Here is a 22,505-nt window from a genome sequence, read left to right as displayed (position 1 = left end):
TGAACTAGCTATCGGTAACTGTCGAGTACTTTCAGATCTGTACTTGGTGTCTTTGTTATTGGGATAAAAAAGTACCCGGTCACGTTCACTCTGTTTTTGTGAGATGTATTTCTATTTTGTATCCATCTGATGAGTTGAGCTTTTTTCAACTGATTTTTATAGTTCGTTCTTGTGTTGTTCTGTTACACCACAGTCCAAGGTTAGGGGGAGGATTTGGATCCCGCTAACATCTCCACCCACATTCTGTATGCATGTGCCTGACCCATGAAGGAGCCTGTAATTCAGTGGTTGTCGTTTGTTGCTATGTTACATATTTGTCTTTCATTAATTTTTTCTACATTAATTAGGCCGTTTGTTTTCTCTTTTGAATTGTAATTACATTTGTCGTTTCCGGGCCTTTCATAGCGGATTATGCAGTATGTGCTTTGCTCATTGTTGAAGGCTGTACAGTGACCTATAGCTGTTAATTTCTATGTTATATGGTCTCATTGGCATCATACGGTTACCACATCTTCTTTTTATAATTGGTAATTAAATCACAAATTCTAAATTTATAAGTTCTTAGACCACATTCATTGTGTGTCAGAAACCTATTCTGTGTCAAATATTTAATCACAATCCAAATTCGGCATGTATCAATCTTAAATATTGTGTCCATACTTGCGTTAATTGTTCATGTTGTACCAAGTGGCAACCTGGAATTTTTTTTTTAAAATAAAGCCAATCCATATCAAACGTAGTAACCTTCAACGGACACACCCTGTTCCATTGTGCCAACATGCAAAACTTTTAATCTAAATAATGACGTCTGTAAACTGATGAAAGTCTCAAGGATGCTTTGGTATGGGCTTTGCTCATTGTTGAAGGCCGTACGATGACCTATAGTTGTTAATGTCTGTGTCATTTTGGTCTCTTGTGGACAGTTGTCTCATTGGCAATCATACCACATCTTTTTTATATTTGTAAAACAGGTACTTCTCAAATAACAATTATACAATTTATTTATTATAAAGCAAAATAATTAATGAAAACATATTTATACTGTAAATTCAAACAAAATTTCCAAGTATTTATTGCTTGGTAATGCTAAACATTGGACAAACAAAATACATAATTGTCATTTAAGGACATGTTCAAAATAAATCATGCTATCAAAATTTACAATATAATTTTATTTGAGTGAAATCTATCCTGGTATAGCAATTTTTATTAAAAAAAAAATGTATCAAAAATATGATTTTCAGTCATTGGAAAATATTTGGATTAACTAGAGTATACGGATATGTAGTTCCTTGCACACTATCTTTTTTTGTTAAGGTGGTACCTAACACTACAGGGAGATAACTCTGTAAAATCAGCTAAACATTTTAATTACATTGCAAAATTAAGAAAATATTAAGCTTCTCAATGATCAAATTTTTTTTTTAAAACTGCTATATATCAAACCAAATTTTATTGAGAAAGTGATTGGTTAAAGGTTTATGAAATTTTGAAATTTTTGTCAAAGGGTCAAAGTAAATATTTTGTCAAAATTTTATGAAAATTCAACAAGCCAAATTGATTTTAGTCAAGGTGTTAGGTACTACCTTAAATATGTGATAAAGTCGTCAAGTTGACAGTAGAACCTGTAAAAAAATGTTTAAATTCACAGGATGACAATTTAACTTTAAAAAATTGTCTACATTCACAGCTCAACAATTTAACATTAACAAAATTGTTGGTTGACAGATGGACAAATTAACTTTTACAAATAATTGTCTACCTACATAGGTGGACAAGTTTCCAGGGTGAGTGGTAAGGTTAGGGTATCAAGGGCAGCTAGGGTAAGGATTATGATTAAGGGTTAGATTAAGGAAGTTTGCTACTAAGTTTCAAAATAACAAGCTTTTTAGGGCATTATAAAAGGAACCAAAAGAGCAAAAAAAATATTAAAAAAATAGGTCAATGTGCTTATTTTCGAGATATTAGCCATTGAAATTTTGGCGGGAAAATAATCTTTCTTGACTTTTCCATGCTTTATCATTGACAAGTTTAAGTGCCCAAAAACTAATAAAAAATATCAAGGATTTTATAAGACTTCAATAGATAGCTTATAATTATCCATGTAAAAGATTTATAAAAAGAAAAATTGGGGTCAATGGGCAAATTTTTGTAAGGCATTCAAATGGATAAAACCAGAGAATTCTGAAAATCTGACAAAATTCCAAAATATGACAAGCAAACATCCTTAAAGGGTAAGGATTAGGGTTAAGTAAAGGATGAAAGGGAGTTAAAGGGTAAAGGAAATGCTCTATTAATGTGCAATTAAGTGCCCTATATTTTTTTACTCGTGAGATAAAAAGAAAGATTATTTTAATATAGGCATCTGTTGACTTGTCAACCTGTTGACCTGTCTACCAGTCAACCAAAAAAAGACTATTTTATTCTATTAAATTATCAACCATTACAATAATAATTTTCCATTTCATCAAATTGTCAACAATAATAATTATAAAATGAGAAGTATTAAACTAATACTTCTCATTTTATAACTATATAAATATAAGTTTTTATTTGCAAAGGAGTACATATATAAAGCCGGAACTAGATATCTGTATAGTACATTTGAGCCAAACAAATAACAGCATTAAAACAAAAATTTGTTAATTTACAGTAAATGGAAAAAATAACAGCATAAAAAAATGAATCGTTTGGCTTTCAGAATTATAAGTATTTTATTAAACAAAAGAGCAATATATATCTGGTCTGCATGATTGTTATTGTCCATTGGATTGACCACACAAGGCAGCAGTAGAAACACACCTAAAAATAAAATAAAATAATATTTCATTTCTTGACAATCCATAGTAATTTTAAGTAATGTTAAAATATATGAATTAGGTAATGTTTAAAAATTTGAGTGTTTCTTTTAAATAGACAGAATTTGTTGTATATAAAAATACTTGTTTTCTATTCAAATTTATTGATTTACCAAAAAATATTGCAATAGAGATTGTGTAGCTAAATTTGTTATAAAATGAAAGCCATTTTAATAATCTAATTTTGATTTCAAGGTGTTAACATCACTATTACCAATATTAAATTAATTATTTATTGAGTGTCAGACAAGAGCAGAAGCTATAAAGCTGAAAATTTGAAAAATTTACATACAATGTACATGATAAAATTATTCAGAATACCGGTATTTCGATAATCTTTCATTGGTAATTGGTTCTAGTTTTATGACATTTACTTTGTTTTTTTCTCCTTATATTGAATGAAGAAATGAATTCTTTGGAAATTTGTATTGAAAGAAATACAAAACTGAATAAGAAGAAAAATATAATTAAGACATCTTATCTATGCGACAGCACTTGCCATTTCATTGCAAATAAATGTGAGGTTATCTCCACTTTTCAAGTATTCACAGTTCTTTAATATGATAAAAACAACAGTTCTTTTTATGATTCAGTTCATGGTTATTATGTAAAAGTTTAAAAATGGTATAAGAGAAAGTAGATAAAAAGGACTATAAACCTTCTGAACTGTTTAGAGCATTAAAAACATCTGATTTACATCTATAAAGGCTGCAGTAGAAAATAAAAAGATGAAATATAATTGCAAATAATAAAGATTTATAGAAATTTAAACTGTCCATAACATTACATCAATTAATTAAATTTGTAGAAGGGTAGTAATGCCCTTTACCGTCAGGCGTCAAACGGTCATTATCGGCTACAGTTAGCATCAAATTGATTGATAAAAATATCCTTCTGGTGATTTGTCAGAGGTCTCAATTTTTGAGAGTCTCGAATAATGATCGTTACAGTTATTTTTTGGAAAAAAATTATAAGGCCACACTAATTTGATTCCTTGTTCGACGGATCCGCCCGCACCTAAATAAATTAGTTCGTTGGTTTTCCTGTTCGAATTGTGTATGCTAATAACTTTGGGATCCGTTATAGCTTGCTGTTTGGTCTGTATCAAAGCCCTGTTTTAAAAGGCCGTACTTTGACCTGTACTTGTTATTATCAGGTTGAGAACAACCCTCCCTCAGACAAGGGGTCATTTTACTGATGTAGAAAAGAAAATAGAAATACCAAGGATTTGTATAGTTCTTCTATACAAAACCTTTGAAAACTTAGAATTTTGTGCTCAAAAAGAGGACAGTTACATCCTATTTTAAACAACTTTTTCTAAAAGAGGGGTCCACTTATTTTGAATAATATTAAACTGTTAAAGTAAATGTGTTAATTTAACATGGTAACATGGTTAAAGTCCAGGAATATTACAAAATTCTTGGACATGTTTTGACCATTTAATACTAGATAGATATATAGTTCTTTGAGAAAATATGAGCCCTTTTGTGCAAACAAATATGTTATAACTTATATTGATCCCTCATAAAACATGTAAAAGGGATATTTATAACATTAAGGGGTTGCCCCCAAACTGATTATGACTTGGATGGAGAATTGTATCATTGTCAGTCACACATACATAGACCAGATTTAATTATTTCTTGGTGAACAGGGAAAAAATACTTCAGAAATTAAAAAATGTCAAAGTACAAGTTATAAGTCAAGTTTTATTATTGTCAAAACATACTATTTTATGTTTACAAAAAATATAATCGCTCGCCTTTATTTTACAAGCTTCGACTCAAAAATTTGCAAATTAAATATTTTTTTTTTTTTAATTTTCAAATCACTCGCTCGCACCAAATTTTGGAGTCCAAAAATCCGTAGAACAAGAAATTAAATTGGTGTGGCCTAACTTGATTCTTCAAAATTTGTTTGATTTTTTTTCATTGTCTAAAACTTTACATTTTATTGCATGCATACGCGTAGCTACGTTTACGTCAAAACGCCCGGGCGTACACTTGAATTTGGTTAAAAAAATATTTTCATATAAATAAAAAATAAAGGAATTGGTTAACAGTACATCAACATTTTAATTCTTTCTTCAATGGCTTGTAATTGCGAATAAAAGTGACGAAAATTAGTTTCATATTATTTCTGTCAAATTCTAAATCTACCGTTAATTCTATACTCTCTCTCCTTATTTTTTTAAGCAATTCATTATGAGCTAAGATTCGATTCAGTGGCGGATCCAGAACTTTTCCTAAGGGAGGGGGGCCCGCTGACTGACCTAAGGGGGGGGGGCTGGATCCGCCTATGGATATGTGACTTTCATTTTTTGTCGAGCCATTGACATTTATGTCGCGAAAGCGAGCTATTTTGATCATAAATTTCGTCGGCAGTGCCAATATTATAACTATGTACATGCAGGTTCATTACGTAGTTTTAGTTTTAAGATATAAATAATTTTGTCAAACATTTGTGAAATTTTGCGGTAGCTGGACAAAAACTGTTTATGCTCAAACGAGTATCCAGAGCATAATGACGAAATTATATATATATGATGAGTTTTCCCGTATTTTTTTTTTTTTTTTTTTTTTTTTTTTTTTTATCTTTTTTTGCCTTTACTGTCTGACGTTAAAATTTATTACATAACAATTACTTAAACCTTCGTCGAATTCATTTAAACTTCCTTGAAGTTTTTTTTTCATGGTTAATTTCAGAAGCCATTTTTTTCCGTTTCTATTTTAGTTTTAGCGCGATTTAAGTCAGACGATCTGGTCACCGTTTAGTAACATATTGCAAGCTTTCAAATACTTGTAAGATCTAGTTACGTTGTTACATCAGATCGACAGATGCAGAAGCCATCGCTTTGCTAGGTTCAATTTCAGATGAAAACACTTTTCTGCGATTGATCCATCTTGTTTTCATGAAGTAAAATAATTCTAAATGAAAGACCACGCATACTGCTTCGGTAATGATTGAAGGTTATCCACGGCTCCCTTTAATCATAGTTTAAGGTAACTGGTTTGGACGTTTACTCCAAATTAAACCAATGACCGTCATTAGATTCATTCTAAATAGATTTTAAACACAAAAATAGATTAAACATAAAAAAAAAAAAATTATATTGAATCTAAAAAATGTTGTTTTGGTGAGTTTTCAATGACAGGAATTTTATGACATTCTCTATTACTCTAAAACTTCCGGAGGCTTGTCCCTGCTTATCAACTTCCAGTATTTATTTTTTTGGCCTGGATCCTTTTGGGCATTCAGGCCACCGAGGTTCGGGCGTACACGTAAAAATGACCTAGCTACGCCACTGGCATGCTCCAAATTTTACAGTCCGCGTCATTCAGTAAGAATTTTTACGATTATTGGTTATAAAAGTACCCCCATTACCACCCTCTTGTATGTGGACAAATAAATATTTTCTCACCTCAAAAAGATCCAAATTCTACTCCGGCCAGTATCCAACAGGACAAGCTGTGATGCTAACCTGTAATACAAAGTTGAATCAGTTATATACAGCTAATTTCCTAATGCATGCAGATGAAGACTTTGGTTAGTTTGCTTGCTTTGTTTGTATAGTGTACAATTATATTGGGAAAATGTCCAATTGAATTTAAATATGATATATACAGATTTAACTATGTCATATATATTGTTTGGAGATGTCAATCTTAATTACAAAGCTTGAATAAACAATTATACAAACAAAGCAAGCAAGCCAACCAACGTTTTACTCTACAAGCATTAGGAAATTAGCTGTAAACTCTTCAAAAATCGACAGTGAATTAAATGATTTACATTGTGATTAAGGAAAACATGGATTTCTGTGGATATTAAATGATAGAAAGTTGGTTGATAGAAAATTGGTACTTTGTTCAACATCTAAGTTTGTGTTTCATAACTACTCGAGAAATCCAGTGGATATTTAGTTAAAATCTTGATAAATTAAAAAAAGTCAATCAAAGAGCAGATTGCTCTGAGGGCTCTGAGGGATAGGATTGACATTGTATACATGTAGCTGTATATTATTATTTTTAAAACTAATTCAACTGCACATGTAAAATATAATTTACGTAATCTGAATAGTTACAAAATAACTAATCCCAGATACAAGTGTAACAGTATGAACAATGTACTTGTGTTTTATTTTTGTACTATCACTTCCAAATTTACTTTCCACAGCAGTCACTGAGACTCAGAGTGAGAGAACGTATTTCACTTGGTATCTTATCACCTATTTTCCTACGTTAATTCTAGGAGGAACCCCATTCCTAACTCTTTAAATATTTAATTTCCTTTGGGTCAATGGTCATGACTTATTTCTGTACACATTCCATGGTTTAAATTGCGATGGTTTTTAATATAATACGACGTTTATCGATAGAACAAGTTAATTTTTCTCGATGTGTTGTATTGTTTTAGAATCAGTTGAGTCAGGAACATATATATTATTTAAATATACCAAGGATCTTAATATACAAATCCTTGGATATACTGTTCACAGGTTGAGTGGGGAATCCAGAGCAACCATTCAATCTAATACCCCTTGAAGTCAAGAAAACTATACACATGCACATAATTACCTAAACAAACCCTGAAGCAAGAACGTATATTAAATGTTAAAGGTTCTCTATTTCTTTATGGAAGTACAATATCAAATATCAGTTTCATAACGGTGACATATAAGAAAAACTCCATCAGTTTTTATGACAGAAATAGATTTTTCGGAACTCAGAGAACTCTTGCATTTTTATCAAAACTGGGGAATTCCTTCTGACGTGTTTCTAAATTTATAAAAACACTAAATATAAATACTGCTCAATTCTGACTTTCCGTGTTGTTAAAAACATGCATATAAGTCGAGGGAAATATCAAACATGAAGATTATGAAAAGAACATTATAGGAAAGTTGTTTAAGTTCCGTCCCTTTGGTTTTTTTTACCTTTTCAAGCAAGACAATCATAAGAATCTGAGATGTTCCTTAATGTTTAGAATAAAATGGTTGATGTGAGGGCATGGCCCTGAGCCAATGGTATAAGTCTACAGATTGCTAGAAAGCAATCGTATCCCCAAAACAATTTCTGTTTCAAAACTTGACAGTATCTCTACTATCTTGGACAATTATGTACCCTCTTACCTCTGGAGCTGAATATCTCCATGTAATGCAATCTTTACGATACCCGAATCGTTATTTAATTGACATCCAAACACTTTAAGATTAAAATAAAAGAATATAGTTCCAATGTCCCACTCGTTGCACTTATTTGATATTTCCATAGGCCATAATTATATTAAAAAAAGTTGATCGTTCACCATTATAGAACTTGTCCGAGATATTAGGTGTTATGTGGGGGATAAAAATTTAGGTATATCTACCAATATGTTTGCAGTATCAGATCGTCAATTCTTACTTTCAACACCATGGAACCAGTCCTTACATCAGCCTATAAACAAATAATAAAAGCAGTATACTTGTATGAAATATTCCCTTTACAGGTCAATCCAAGCACTATAGATATACTTGTTAAAGAAATCTGTTGTGCTTGTATTGATAGAAAAAAGTCAACTGATAAATATTTCTTGTGGATATGCCATACTGTCCTCATTAACTTTAAAGATCCATGAAATTCTGTTGTGCAGTTTCAAAGGACTTGTAGTGCAACTGTTACAGCAGTATAGGCCTTAATTTAAGTTCAGAGGGGCATAACGTAACCCCTAGAAAAAAAAATTGAACCATAATTTCTTCTTTATATGCACAACTACATAGTATTGTGTACATACTACCTTGTTTTATGAAATTGTGGTTTTAGAGAGTTGCAATGACAAGAACCAGGCTGACGAACAGGACAGACAGGTCAAAAATATTATACCCCACGCAAACTCCCATTTTACATGAATTGAGTTCAGAAATTAAAAAATCTATGTAATTATTAAAACTTACTTTAAAAGTCTGATCCAATTGCCATTTTCAGTCTCAATCCTTAAGGACAAGCCCAAAGCTAATCTGTAATGTTTAAACAAATAATCTGACTTATATATTCAGTTACAAAAAAAATATTCTGGATTTATTTTTGGCAAATAGGATATGAATGATGTAAAAAAACAAAATTTTGTCTTGCTTAAAAATCGAGCTTCATGTGAAAACCCTGGTTCCACCCCACGAAACTCAATTAGTCTGTGAATATTAATGATACTTCAGTTAAGGGGGTTCGCGGGTCTAAATCATTTATATAAGATTTTTCTATATTTTTCTATAAATGAACTTTATCTTATAGTTAATAGAAAAATAAAATAAAAAAGTGGGGTCACCGTTCATTTGCGCTCACAATCTACCTTCGAAAGAAGCATACATTTTTGTAAAGGTGGTTGAAGTAATAGGAGAAATATAGGTAATATCGAAATAAAAAAAGAAATTTATTACAGAATTCGCTCAAATTTTACAATAATTTAGTTTAAGTACAGCTTATATGGAAATTATATTAAAAAATATATGTCACCGATGAGTTAAAAAAGATATTTCAATTTTAAAGCCAAAAAAGGGCATTTTTCCACCAAAGGGAGATAATTTGGAACTTTTTCAATGATGTACACATTTTAAATGTCATCTGGGGCCAACACGAATTGATTGTTTTGAATGATTTTTGTACCATATGATAAAGTAACAACTACCAAAGGTAATAAATAAAATTTGTAGTGAAAAACAAATGTTGAATTTTTTCTGAAATTTTTATACCCTCGAGCCTCCTTAAAACAAGAATGTGTCAACACTACACGGATGCCCCACCCATTTGCACTATCATTTTCTATATTCAGTGGACCGTGAAAAGGGAAGAAAATCTCTCATTAAACATTAAAATTAGAAATATCATATAGGGAACATGAGTACTTAGTTTCAAGTTGATTGGACTTCAAGTTCATCAAAAACTACCTCGACCAAACACTTTAACCTGAAGCGGGATGGATCAGTGGCAGATCCAGCACTTTTTATAAGGGGGCCCCTCTGACTGACATAAAAAAAAGGGGGGGCACTTCATGCTTCAGTGATTCCCTATATAATCAACTCGTGTTTGGAGATATGAATGAAACAAATTCAAATAAATATATTGTTTGATGTCTTATGTACATTTTCATTTCTATAAATCTATAAAAATTGTATGGCTATTTTCCTTGGTAGAATTGGAAACAAAAGAAAGTCATTATTATTCAGATTAATGTACACAAATCAAAACATTTTTAAGTACAATTTTTTTAAACATTTTCTCATTTTTGAATGACTTGTCTGTGAACTTGTATATGATGAACAGCAATCAAATAAAAGGGTTTCTTTGTTGTAGACCAAGTAAATTTGACATTTTCCCTCTCTTATTCTTCAATTTTTCCTGCTTCTTAATAACAGGGACATTAGAAAGAACCAATCGAGCATATCTTTAGTTTGGCTGCATCATTTTTCCATGTGGACTGCTTCCCAAAAATGAAACCAGATAATCTCCAGAAAACTTCAGCATGACATCTCAAAGTCCCCTTCTACAGGCATAGGCAGAAAGCCTGTAGCTGTCGTAGGTCGCTAGCGAACATCCCAGCCGCCCGTCCTCGCGAATCTGCGACGTAGGCCATCTCAACATCCATGACTGTCGTCCCATTTGGAGGTAACCAGCTACTTCCAGGAAACGCCACAAACATCAAAATCACTTAATCCTACTTACATTGCCTATATTTCTTCAAGTCTTTCACTTTGGGCTGCTTCTTCTGTCCTCTTTGGTAGAATTGGAAATAAAAGAAAGCCATTATTATTCAGATTAATGAACACAAACCAAAACATTTTTAAGTACAATTTTTTGATACATTTTCTCATTGTTGAAGGACTTGTCTGTCAACTTGAATATGAAGAACAGCAATAAAATAAAAGGGTTTCTTTATAAGAATGTCTTTTTGTGGATTGAATCGGTCAATTACTATCAAATATCAAATGTATATTATTTCAAAATTACATAAAAAGTTCCCTTTGAATAACGCACACCATATCCTGAAAAAAAAAAGATACCACTGAACTATCCATAGAACAAAAGCAAGAAACAGACAATAAAACCTGACCAATCAGAACTAGCTCAGAAAACAACTGTTAATTGTTAGAAAAGTCTTTGCACTTGAAGCACAATGTATTTCTGAAATGATCATTTGATATTTGTTCTGTCAATATTAAATTGTTTTCAAATTAAGATTAATTTAATATTCTGTTACAAAATTTGACTATTAAGGTGGTACATCTGACCTTCAAAACAGCGGTACTCCAAAAATAACCCCTGGTTTTCTGGATATCTTAAATTAGTGTACTATAGAGCGCATTAATCCCAAATTTTTTAATGCAAACTGACAGACAAGTGAATTTTAGCTCAAAATGGTCGAAATATATTTCTCTTTCACCAAAAGTTTCATTTCTGCAAATTTGTTGGTTAAATTAAGTAAACAATGACACCAAAAGCACTATTTTGTGTTACAGTAGGCCTACTTTTACATACGTTCAAAATTTGAGGGAGTAATTGGTGGTCTGACACCTACATAACACTAAGGAGATAACTCTGTAAGAAACAGCTGAACATTTTTATACACAATTTTTTTTAATTTTTAAACATTTTCTCATTGTTGAAGGACTTGTCTGTGAACTTGTATATGATGAACAGCAATCAAATAAAAGGGTGTCTTTGTTGTAGACCAAGTAAATTTGACATTTTCCCTCTCTTATTCTTCAATTTTTCCTGCTTCTTAATAACAGGGACATTAGAAAGAACCAATCGAGCATATCTTTAGTTTGGCTGCATCATTTTTCCATGTGGACTGCTTCCCAAAAATGAAACCAGATAATCTCCAGAAAACTTCAGCATGACATCTCAAAGTCCCCTTCTACAGGCATAGGCAGAAAGCCTGTAGCTGTCGTAGGTCGCTAGCGAACATCCCAGCCGCCTGACCTCGCTAATCTGCGACGTAGGCCATCTCAACATCCATGACTGTTGTCCAATTTGGAGGTAACCAGCTACTTCGAGGAAACGCCACAAACAGCAAAATCACTTAATCCTACTTACATTGCCTATATTTCTTCAATTCTTTCACTTTGGGCTGCTTCTTCTGTCCTCTTTGGTAGAATTGGAAATAAAAGAAAGTCATTATTATTCAGATTAATGAACACAAACCAAAACATTTTTATAAACAATTTTTTTGATACATTTTCTCATTGTTGAAGGACTTGTCTGTCAACTTGAATATGAAGAACAGCAATAAAATAAAAGGGTTTCTTTATAAGAATGTTTTTTTGTGGATTGAAACGGTCAATTACTATCAAATATCAAATGTATATCATTTCAAAACTACATAAAAAGATCCCTTTGAATAACGCACACCATATCCGGAAAAAAAAAGATACCACTGAACTATCCATAGAACAAAAGCAAGAAACAGACAATAAAACCCGACCAATCAGAACTAGCTCAGAAAACAACTGTTAATTGTTAGAAAAGTCTTTGCACTTGAAGCACAATGTATTTCTGAAATGATCATTTGATATTTGTTCTGTCAGTATTAAATTGTTTTCAAATTAAGATTAATTTAATATTCTGTTACAAAATTCGACTATTAAGGTGGTACATCTGACCTTCAAAACAGCGGTACTCCAAAAATAACCCCTGGTTTTCTGGAAATCTTAAATTAGTGTACTATAGAGCGCATTAATCCCAAAATTTTTAATGCAAACTGACAGACAAGTGAATTTTAGCTCAAAATGGTCGAAATATATTTCTCTTTCACCAAAAGTTTCATTTCTGCAAATTTGTTGGTTAAATTAAGTAAACAATGACACCAAAAGCACTATTTTGTGTTACAGTAGGCCTACTTTTACATACGTTCAAAATTTGAGGGAGTAATTGGTGGTCTGACACCTACATAACACTAAGGAGATAACTCTGTAAGAAACAGCTGAACATTTTTATACACAATTTTTTTGAAACATTTTCTCATTGTTGAAGGACTTGTCTGTGAACTTGTATATGATGAACAGCAATCAAATAAAAGAGTTTCTTTGTTGTAGACCAAGTAAATTTGACATTTTCCCTCTCTTATTCTTCAATTTTTCCTGCTTCTTAATAACAGGGACATTAGAAAGAACCAATCGAGCATATCTTTAGTTTGGCTGCATCATTTTTCCATGTGGACTGCTTCCCAAAAATGAAACCAGATAATCTCCAGAAAACTTCAGCATGACATCTCAAAGTCCCCTTCTACAGGCATAGGCAGAAAGCCTGTAGCTGTCGTAGGTCGCTAGCGAACATCCCAGCCGCCCGTCCTCGCGAGTCTGCGACGTAGGCCATCTCAACATCCATGACTGTCGTCCCATTTGAAGGTAACCAGCTACTTCGAGGAAACGCCACAAACAGCAAAATCACTTAATCCTACTAACATTGCCTATATTTCTTCAAGTCTTTCACTTTGGGCTGCTTCTTCTGTCCTCTTTGGTAGAATTGGAAATAAAAGAAAGTCATTATTATTCAGATTAATGTACACAAATCAAAACATTTTTAAGTACAATTTTTTTAAACATTTTCTCATTGTTGAAGGACTTGTCTGTGAACTTGTATATGATGAACAGCAATCAAATAAAAGGGTTTCTTTGTTGTAGACCAAGTAAATTTGACATTTTCCCTCTCTTATTCTACAATTTTTCCTGCTTCTTAATAACAGGGACATTAGAAAGAACCAATCGAGCATATCTTTAGTTTGGCTGCATCATTTTTCCATGTGGACTGCTTCCCAAAAATGAAACCAGATAATCTCCAGAAAACTTCAGCATGACATCTCAAAGTCCCCTTCTACAGGCAAAGGCAGAAAGCCTGTAGCTGTCGTAGGTCGCTAGCAAACATCCCAGCCGCCCGTCCTCGCGAATCTGCGACGTAGGCCATCTCAACATCCATGACTGTCGTCCCATTTGGAGGTAACCAGCTACTTCGAGGAAACGCCACAAACAGCAAAATCACTTAATCCTACTTACATTGCCTATATTTCTTCAAGTCTTTCACTTTGGGCTGCTTCTTCTGTCCTCTTTGGTAGAATTGGAAATAAAAGAAAGTCATTATTATTCAGATTAATGAACACAAACCAAAACATTTTTATAAACAATTTTTTTGATACATTTTCTCATTGTTGAAGGACTTGTCTGTCAACTTGAATATGAAGAACAGCAATAAAATAAAAGGGTTTCTTTATAAGAATGTTTTTTTGTGGATTGAATTGGTCAATTACTATCAAATATCAAATGAATATCATTTCAAAATTACATAAAAAGATCCCTTTGAATAACGCACACCATATCCTGAAAAAAAAAGATACCACTGAACTATCCATAGAACAAAAGCAAGAAACAGACAATAAAACCTGACCAATCAGAACTAGCTCAGAAAACAACTGTTAATTGTTAGAAAAGTCTTTGCACTTGAAGCACAATGTATTTCTGAAATGATCATTTGATATTTGTTCTGTCAGTATTAAATTGTTTTCAAATTAAGATTAATTTAATATTCTGTTACAAAATTCGACTATTAAGGTGGTACATCTGACCTTCAAAACAGCGGTACTCCAAAAATAACCCCTGGTTTTCTGGAAATCTTAAATTAGTGTACTATAGAGCGCATTAATCCCAAAATTTTTAATGCAAACTGACAGACAAGTGAATTTTAGCTCAAAATGGTCGAAATATATTTCTCTTTCACCAAAAGTTTCATTTCTGCAAATTTGTTGGTTAAATTAAGTAAACAATGACACCAAAAGCACTATTTTGTGTTACAGTAGGCCTACTTTTACATACGTTCAAAATTTGAGGGAGTAATTGGTGGTCTGACACCTACATAACACTAAGGAGATAACTCTGTAAGAAACAGCTGAACATTTTTATACACAATTTTTTTGAAACATTTTCTCATTGTTGAAGGACTTGTCTGTGAACTTGTATATGATGAACAGCAATCAAATAAAAGAGTTTCTTTGTTGTAGACCAAGTAAATTTGACATTTTCCCTCTCTTATTCTTCAATTTTTCCTGCTTCTTAATAACAGGGACATTAGAAAGAACCAATCGAGCATATCTTTAGTTTGGCTGCATCATTTTTCCATGTGGACTGCTTCCCAAAAATGAAACCAGATAATCTCCAGAAAACTTCAGCATGACATCTCAAAGTCCCCTTCTACAGGCATAGGCAGAAAGCCTGTAGCTGTCGTAGGTCGCTAGCGAACATCCCAGCCGCCCGTCCTCGCGAGTCTGCGACGTAGGCCATCTCAACATCCATGACTGTCGTCCCATTTGAAGGTAACCAGCTACTTCGAGGAAACGCCACAAACAGCAAAATCACTTAATCCTACTTACATTGCCTATATTTCTTCAAGTCTTTCACTTTGGGCTGCTTCTTCTGTCCTCTTTGGTAGAATTGGAAATAAAAGAAAGTCATTATTATTCAGATTAATGCACACAAATCAAAACATTTTTAAGTACAATTTTTTTAAACATTTTCTCATTGTTGAAGGACTTGTCTGTGAACTTGTATATGATGAACAGCAATCAAATAAAAGGGTTTCTTTGTTGTAGACCAAGTAAATTTGACATTTTCCCTCTCTTATTCTACAATTTTTCCTGCTTCTTAATAACAGGGACATTAGAAAGAACCAATCGAGCATATCTTTAGTTTGGCTGCATCATTTTTCCATGTGGACTGCTTCCCAAAAATGAAACCAGATAATCTCCAGAAAACTTCAGCATGACATCTCAAAGTCCCCTTCTACAGGCAAAGGCAGAAAGCCTGTAGCTGTCGTAGGTCGCTAGCGAACATCCCAGCCGCCCGTCCTCGCGAATCTGCGACGTAGGCCATCTCAACATCCATGACTGTCGTCCCATTTGGAGGTAACCAGCTACTTCGAGGAAACGCCACAAACAGCAAAATCACTTAATCCTACTTACATTGCCTATATTTCTTCAAGTCTTTCACTTTGGGCTGCTTCTTCTGTCCTCTTTGGTAGAATTGGAAATAAAAGAAAGTCATTATTATTCAGATTAATGAACACAAACCAAAACATTTTTATAAACAATTTTTTTGATACATTTTCTCATTGTTGAAGGACTTGTCTGTCAACTTGAATATGAAGAACAGCAATAAAATAAAAGGGTTTCTTTATAAGAATGTTTTTTTGTGGATTGAATCGGTCAATTACTATCAAATATCAAATGAATATCATTTCAAAATTACATAAAAAGATCCCTTTGAATAACGCACACCATATCCTGAAAAAAAAAGATACCACTGAACTATCCATAGAACAAAAGCAAGAAACAGACAATAAAACCTGACCAATCAGAACTAGCTCAGAAAACAACTGTTAATTGTTAGAAAAGTCTTTGCACTTGAAGCACAATGTATTTCTGAAATGATCATTTGATATTTGTTCTGTCAGTATTAAATTGTTTTCAAATTAAGATTAATTTAATATTCTGTTACAAAATTCGACTATTAAGGTGGTACATCTGACCTTCAAAACAGCGGTACTCCAAAAATAACCCCTGGTTTTCTGGAAATCTTAAATTAGTGTACTATAGAGCGCATTAATCCCAAAATTTTTAATGCAAACTGACAGACAAGTGAATTTTAGCTCAAAATGGTCGATATATATTTCTCTTTCACCAAAAGTTTCATTTCTGCAAATTTGTTGGTTAAATTAAGTAAACAATGACACCAAAAGCACTATTTTGTGTTACAGTAGGCCTACTTTTACATACGTTCAAAATTTGAGGGAGTAATTGGTGGTCTGACACCTACATAACACTAAGGAGATAACTCTGTAAGAAACAGCTGAACATTTTTATACACAATTTTTTTGAAACATTTTCTCATTGTTGAAGGACTTGTCTGTGAACTTGTATATGATGAACAGCAATCAAATAAAAGAGTTTCTTTGTTGTAGACCAAGTAAATTTGACATTTTCCCTCTCTTATTCTTCAATTTTTCCTGCTTCTTAATAACAGGGACATTAGAAAGAACCAATCGAGCATATCTTTAGTTTGGCTGCATCATTTTTCCATGTGGACTGCTTCCCAAAAATGAAACCAGATAATCTCCAGAAAACTTCAGCATGACATCTCAAAGTCCCCTTCTACAGGCATAGGCAGAAAGCCTGTAGCTGTCGTAGGTCGCTAGCGAACATCCCAGCCGCCCGTCCTCGCGAGTCTGCGACGTAGGCCATCTCAACATCCATGACTGTCGTCCCATTTGAAGGTAACCAGCTACTTCGAGGAAACGCCACAAACAGCAAAATCACTTAATCCTACTTACATTGCCTATATTTCTTCAAGTCTTTCACTTTGGGCTGCTTCTTCTGTCCTCTTTGGTAGAATTGGAAATAAAAGAAAGTCATTATTATTCAGATTAATGCACACAAATCAAAACATTTTTAAGTACAATTTTTTTAAACATTTTCTCATTGTTGAAGGACTTGTCTGTGAACTTGTATATGATGAACAGCAATCAAATAAAAGGGTTTCTTTGTTGTAGACCAAGTAAATTTGACATTTTCCCTCTCTTATTCTACAATTTTTCCTGCTTCTTAATAACAGGGACATTAGAAAGAACCAATCGAGCATATCTTTAGTTTGGCTGCATCATTTTTCCATGTGGACTGCTTCCCAAAAATGAAACCAGATAATCTCCAGAAAACTTCAGCATGACATCTCAAAGTCCCCTTCTACAGGCATAGGCAGAAAGCCTGTAGCTGTCGTAGGTCGCTAGCGAACATCCCAGCCGCCCGTCCTCGCGAGTCTGCGACGTAGGCCATCTCAACATCCATGACTGTCGTCCCATTTGAAGGTAACCAGCTACTTCGAGGAAACGCCACAAACAGCAAAATCACTTAATCCTACTTACATTGCCTATATTTCTTCAAGTCTTTCACTTTGGGCTGCTTCTTCTGTCCTCTTTGGTAGAATTGGAAATAAAAGAAAGTCATTATTATTCAGATTAATGCACACAAATCAAAACATTTTTAAGTACAATTTTTTTAAACATTTTCTCATTGTTGAAGGACTTGTCTGTGAACTTGTATATGATGAACAGCAATCAAATAAAAGGGTTTCTTTGTTGTAGACCAAGTAAATTTGACATTTTCCCTCTCTTATTCTACAATTTTTCCTGCTTCTTAATAACAGGGACATTAGAAAGAACCAATCGAGCATATCTTTAGTTTGGCTGCATCATTTTTCCATGTGGACTGCTTCCCAAAAATGAAACCAGATAATCTCCAGAAAACTTCAGCATGACATCTCAAAGTCCCCTTCTACAGGCAAAGGCAGAAAGCCTGTAGCTGTCGTAGGTCGCTAGCGAACATCCCAGCCGCCCGTCCTCGCGAATCTGCGACGTAGGCCATCTCAACATCCATGACTGTCGTCCCATTTGGAGGTAACCAGCTACTTCGAGGAAACGCCACAAACAGCAAAATCACTTAATCCTACTTACATTGCCTATATTTCTTCAAGTCTTTCACTTTGGGCTGCTTCTTCTGTCCTCTTTGGTAGAATTGGAAATAAAAGAAAGTCATTATTATTCAGATTAATGAACACAAACCAAAACATTTTTATAAACAATTTTTTTGATACATTTTCTCATTGTTGAAGGACTTGTCTGTCAACTTGAATATGAAGAACAGCAATAAAATAAAAGGGTTTCTTTATAAGAATGTTTTTTTGTGGATTGAATCGGTCAATTACTATCAAATATCAAATGAATATCATTTCAAAATTACATAAAAAGATCCCTTTGAATAACGCACACCATATCCTGAAAAAAAAAGATACCACTGAACTATCCATAGAACAAAAGCAAGAAACAGACAATAAAACCTGACCAATCAGAACTAGCTCAGAAAACAACTGTTAATTGTTAGAAAAGTCTTTGCACTTGAAGCACAATGTATTTCTGAAATGATCATTTGATATTTGTTCTGTCAGTATTAAATTGTTTTCAAATTAAGATTAATTTAATATTCTGTTACAAAATTCGACTATTAAGGTGGTACATCTGACCTTCAAAACAGCGGTACTCCAAAAATAACCCCTGGTTTTCTGGAAATCTTAAATTAGTGTACTATAGAGCGCATTAATCCCAAAATTTTTAATGCAAACTGACAGACAAGTGAATTTTAGCTCAAAATGGTCGATATATATTTCTCTTTCACCAAAAGTTTCATTTCTGCAAATTTGTTGGTTAAATTAAGTAAACAATGACACCAAAAGCACTATTTTGTGTTACAGTAGGCCTACTTTTACATACGTTCAAAATTTGAGGGAGTAATTGGTGGTCTGACACCTACATAACACTAAGGAGATAACTCTGTAAGAAACAGCTGAACATTTTTATACACAATTTTTTTGAAACATTTTCTCATTGTTGAAGGACTTGTCTGTGAACTTGTATATGATGAACAGCAATCAAATAAAAGAGTTTCTTTGTTGTAGACCAAGTAAATTTGACATTTTCCCTCTCTTATTCTTCAATTTTTCCTGCTTCTTAATAACAGGGACATTAGAAAGAACCAATCGAGCATATCTTTAGTTTGGCTGCATCATTTTTCCATGTGGACTGCTTCCCAAAAATGAAACCAGATAATCTCCAGAAAACTTCAGCATGACATCTCAAAGTCCCCTTCTACAGGCATAGGCAGAAAGCCTGTAGCTGTCGTAGGTCGCTAGCGAACATCCCAGCCGCCCGTCCTCGCGAGTCTGCGACGTAGGCCATCTCAACATCCATGACTGTCGTCCCATTTGAAGGTAACCAGCTACTTCGAGGAAACGCCACAAACAGCAAAATCACTTAATCCTACTTACATTGCCTATATTTCTTCAAGTCTTTCACTTTGGGCTGCTTCTTCTGTCCTCTTTGGTAGAATTGGAAATAAAAGAAAGTCATTATTATTCAGATTAATGCACACAAATCAAAACATTTTTAAGTACAATTTTTTTAAACATTTTCTCATTGTTGAAGGACTTGTCTGTGAACTTGTATATGATGAACAGCAATCAAATAAAAGGGTTTCTTTGTTGTAGACCAAGTAAATTTGACATTTTCCCTCTCTTATTCTACAATTTTTCCTGCTTCTTAATAACAGGGACATTAGAAAGAACCAATCGAGCATATCTTTAGTTTGGCTGCATCATTTTTCCATGTGGACTGCTTCCCAAAAATGAAACCAGATAATCTCCAGAAAACTTCAGCATGACATCTCAAAGTCCCCTTCTACAGGCATAGGCAGAAAGCCTGTAGCTGTCGTAGGTCGCTAGCGAACATCCCAGCCGCCCGTCCTCGCGAGTCTGCGACGTAGGCCATCTCAACATCCATGACTGTCGTCCCATTTGAAGGTAACCAGCTACTTCGAGGAAACGCCACAAACAGCAAAATCACTTAATCCTACTTACATTGCCTATATTTCTTCAAGTCTTTCACTTTGGGCTGCTTCTTCTGTCCTCTTTGGTAGAATTGGAAATAAAAGAAAGTCATTATTATTCAGATTAATGCACACAAATCAAAACATTTTTAAGTACAATTTTTTTAAACATTTTCTCATTGTTGAAGGACTTGTCTGTGAACTTGTATATGATGAACAGCAATCAAATAAAAGGGTTTCTTTGTTGTAGACCAAGTAAATTTGACATTTTCCCTCTCTTATTCTACAATTTTTCCTGCTTCTTAATAACAGGGACATTAGAAAGAACCAATCGAGCATATCTTTAGTTTGGCTGCATCATTTTTCCATGTGGACTGCTTCCCAAAAATGAAACCAGATAATCTCCAGAAAACTTCAGCATGACATCTCAAAGTCCCCTTCTACAGGCAAAGGCAGAAAGCCTGTAGCTGTCGTAGGTCGCTAGCGAACATCCCAGCCGCCCGTCCTCGCGAATCTGCGACGTAGGCCATCTCAACATCCATGACTGTCGTCCCATTTGGAGGTAACCAGCTACTTCGAGGAAACGCCACAAACAGCAAAATCACTTAATCCTACTTACATTGCCTATATTTCTTCAAGTCTTTCACTTTGGGCTGCTTCTTCTGTCCTCTTTGGTAGAATTGGAAATAAAAGAAAGTCATTATTATTCAGATTAATGAACACAAACCAAAACATTTTTATAAACAATTTTTTTGATACATTTTCTCATTGTTGAAGGACTTGTCTGTCAACTTGAATATGAAGAACAGCAATAAAATAAAAGGGTTTCTTTATAAGAATGTTTTTTTGTGGATTGAATCGGTCAATTACTATCAAATATCAAATGAATATCATTTCAAAATTACATAAAAAGATCCCTTTGAATAACGCACACCATATCCTGAAAAAAAAAGATACCACTGAACTATCCATAGAACAAAAGCAAGAAACAGACAATAAAACCTGACCAATCAGAACTAGCTCAGAAAACAACTGTTAATTGTTAGAAAAGTCTTTGCACTTGAAGCACAATGTATTTCTGAAATGATCATTTGATATTTGTTCTGTCAGTATTAAATTGTTTTCAAATTAAGATTAATTTAATATTCTGTTACAAAATTCGACTATTAAGGTGGTACATCTGACCTTCAAAACAGCGGTACTCCAAAAATAACCCCTGGTTTTCTGGAAATCTTAAATTAGTGTACTATAGAGCGCATTAATCCCAAAATTTTTAATGCAAACTGACAGACAAGTGAATTTTAGCTCAAAATGGTCGATATATATTTCTCTTTCACCAAAAGTTTCATTTCTGCAAATTTGTTGGTTAAATTAAGTAAACAATGACACCAAAAGCACTATTTTGTGTTACAGTAGGCCTACTTTTACATACGTTCAAAATTTGAGGGAGTAATTGGTGGTCTGACACCTACATAACACTAAGGAGATAACTCTGTAAGAAACAGCTGAACATTTTTATACACAATTTTTTTGAAACATTTTCTCATTGTTGAAGGACTTGTCTGTGAACTTGTATATGATGAACAGCAATCAAATAAAAGAGTTTCTTTGTTGTAGACCAAGTAAATTTGACATTTTCCCTCTCTTATTCTTCAATTTTTCCTGCTTCTTAATAACAGGGACATTAGAAAGAACCAATCGAGCATATCTTTAGTTTGGCTGCATCATTTTTCCATGTGGACTGCTTCCCAAAAATGAAACCAGATAATCTCCAGAAAACTTCAGCATGACATCTCAAAGTCCCCTTCTACAGGCATAGGCAGAAAGCCTGTAGCTGTCGTAGGTCGCTAGCGAACATCCCAGCCGCCCGTCCTCGCGAGTCTGCGACGTAGGCCATCTCAACATCCATGACTGTCGTCCCATTTGAAGGTAACCAGCTACTTCGAGGAAACGCCACAAACAGCAAAATCACTTAATCCTACTTACATTGCCTATATTTCTTCAAGTCTTTCACTTTGGGCTGCTTCTTCTGTCCTCTTTGGTAGAATTGGAAATAAAAGAAAGTCATTATTATTCAGATTAATGCACACAAATCAAAACATTTTTAAGTACAATTTTTTTAAACATTTTCTCATTGTTGAAGGACTTGTCTGTGAACTTGTATATGATGAACAGCAATCAAATAAAAGGGTTTCTTTG

At 33.6% G+C, this 22,505-nt stretch overlaps 1 protein-coding gene and 1 long non-coding RNA gene across 2 annotated transcripts in view; both read right to left on the bottom strand.

Annotated features, from left to right (window-relative positions):
- Positions 1 to 22,505, bottom strand: part of LOC139521850 (hephaestin-like) — a 331,235-nt gene that overhangs the window by 129,133 nt on the left and 179,597 nt on the right. The window lies entirely within an intron of this gene.
- Positions 1,092 to 12,114, bottom strand: LOC139519665 (uncharacterized). The gene is made up of 5 exons (XR_011663642.1): positions 11,930 to 12,114; positions 8,794 to 8,856; positions 8,229 to 8,296; positions 6,280 to 6,339; positions 1,092 to 2,802 (listed from the first exon to the last, which is right to left on the bottom strand). It is a non-coding gene; the product is annotated as an uncharacterized lncRNA (long non-coding RNA).

The sequence above is a fragment of the Mytilus edulis genome, chromosome 4 (assembly GCF_963676685.1).
Source record: "Mytilus edulis chromosome 4, xbMytEdul2.2, whole genome shotgun sequence".
Taxonomy (NCBI): domain Eukaryota; kingdom Metazoa; phylum Mollusca; class Bivalvia; order Mytilida; family Mytilidae; genus Mytilus; species Mytilus edulis.
Note: the sequence above shows the minus strand (reverse complement) of the source record. Positions and strands in the feature narration are given on the sequence as shown.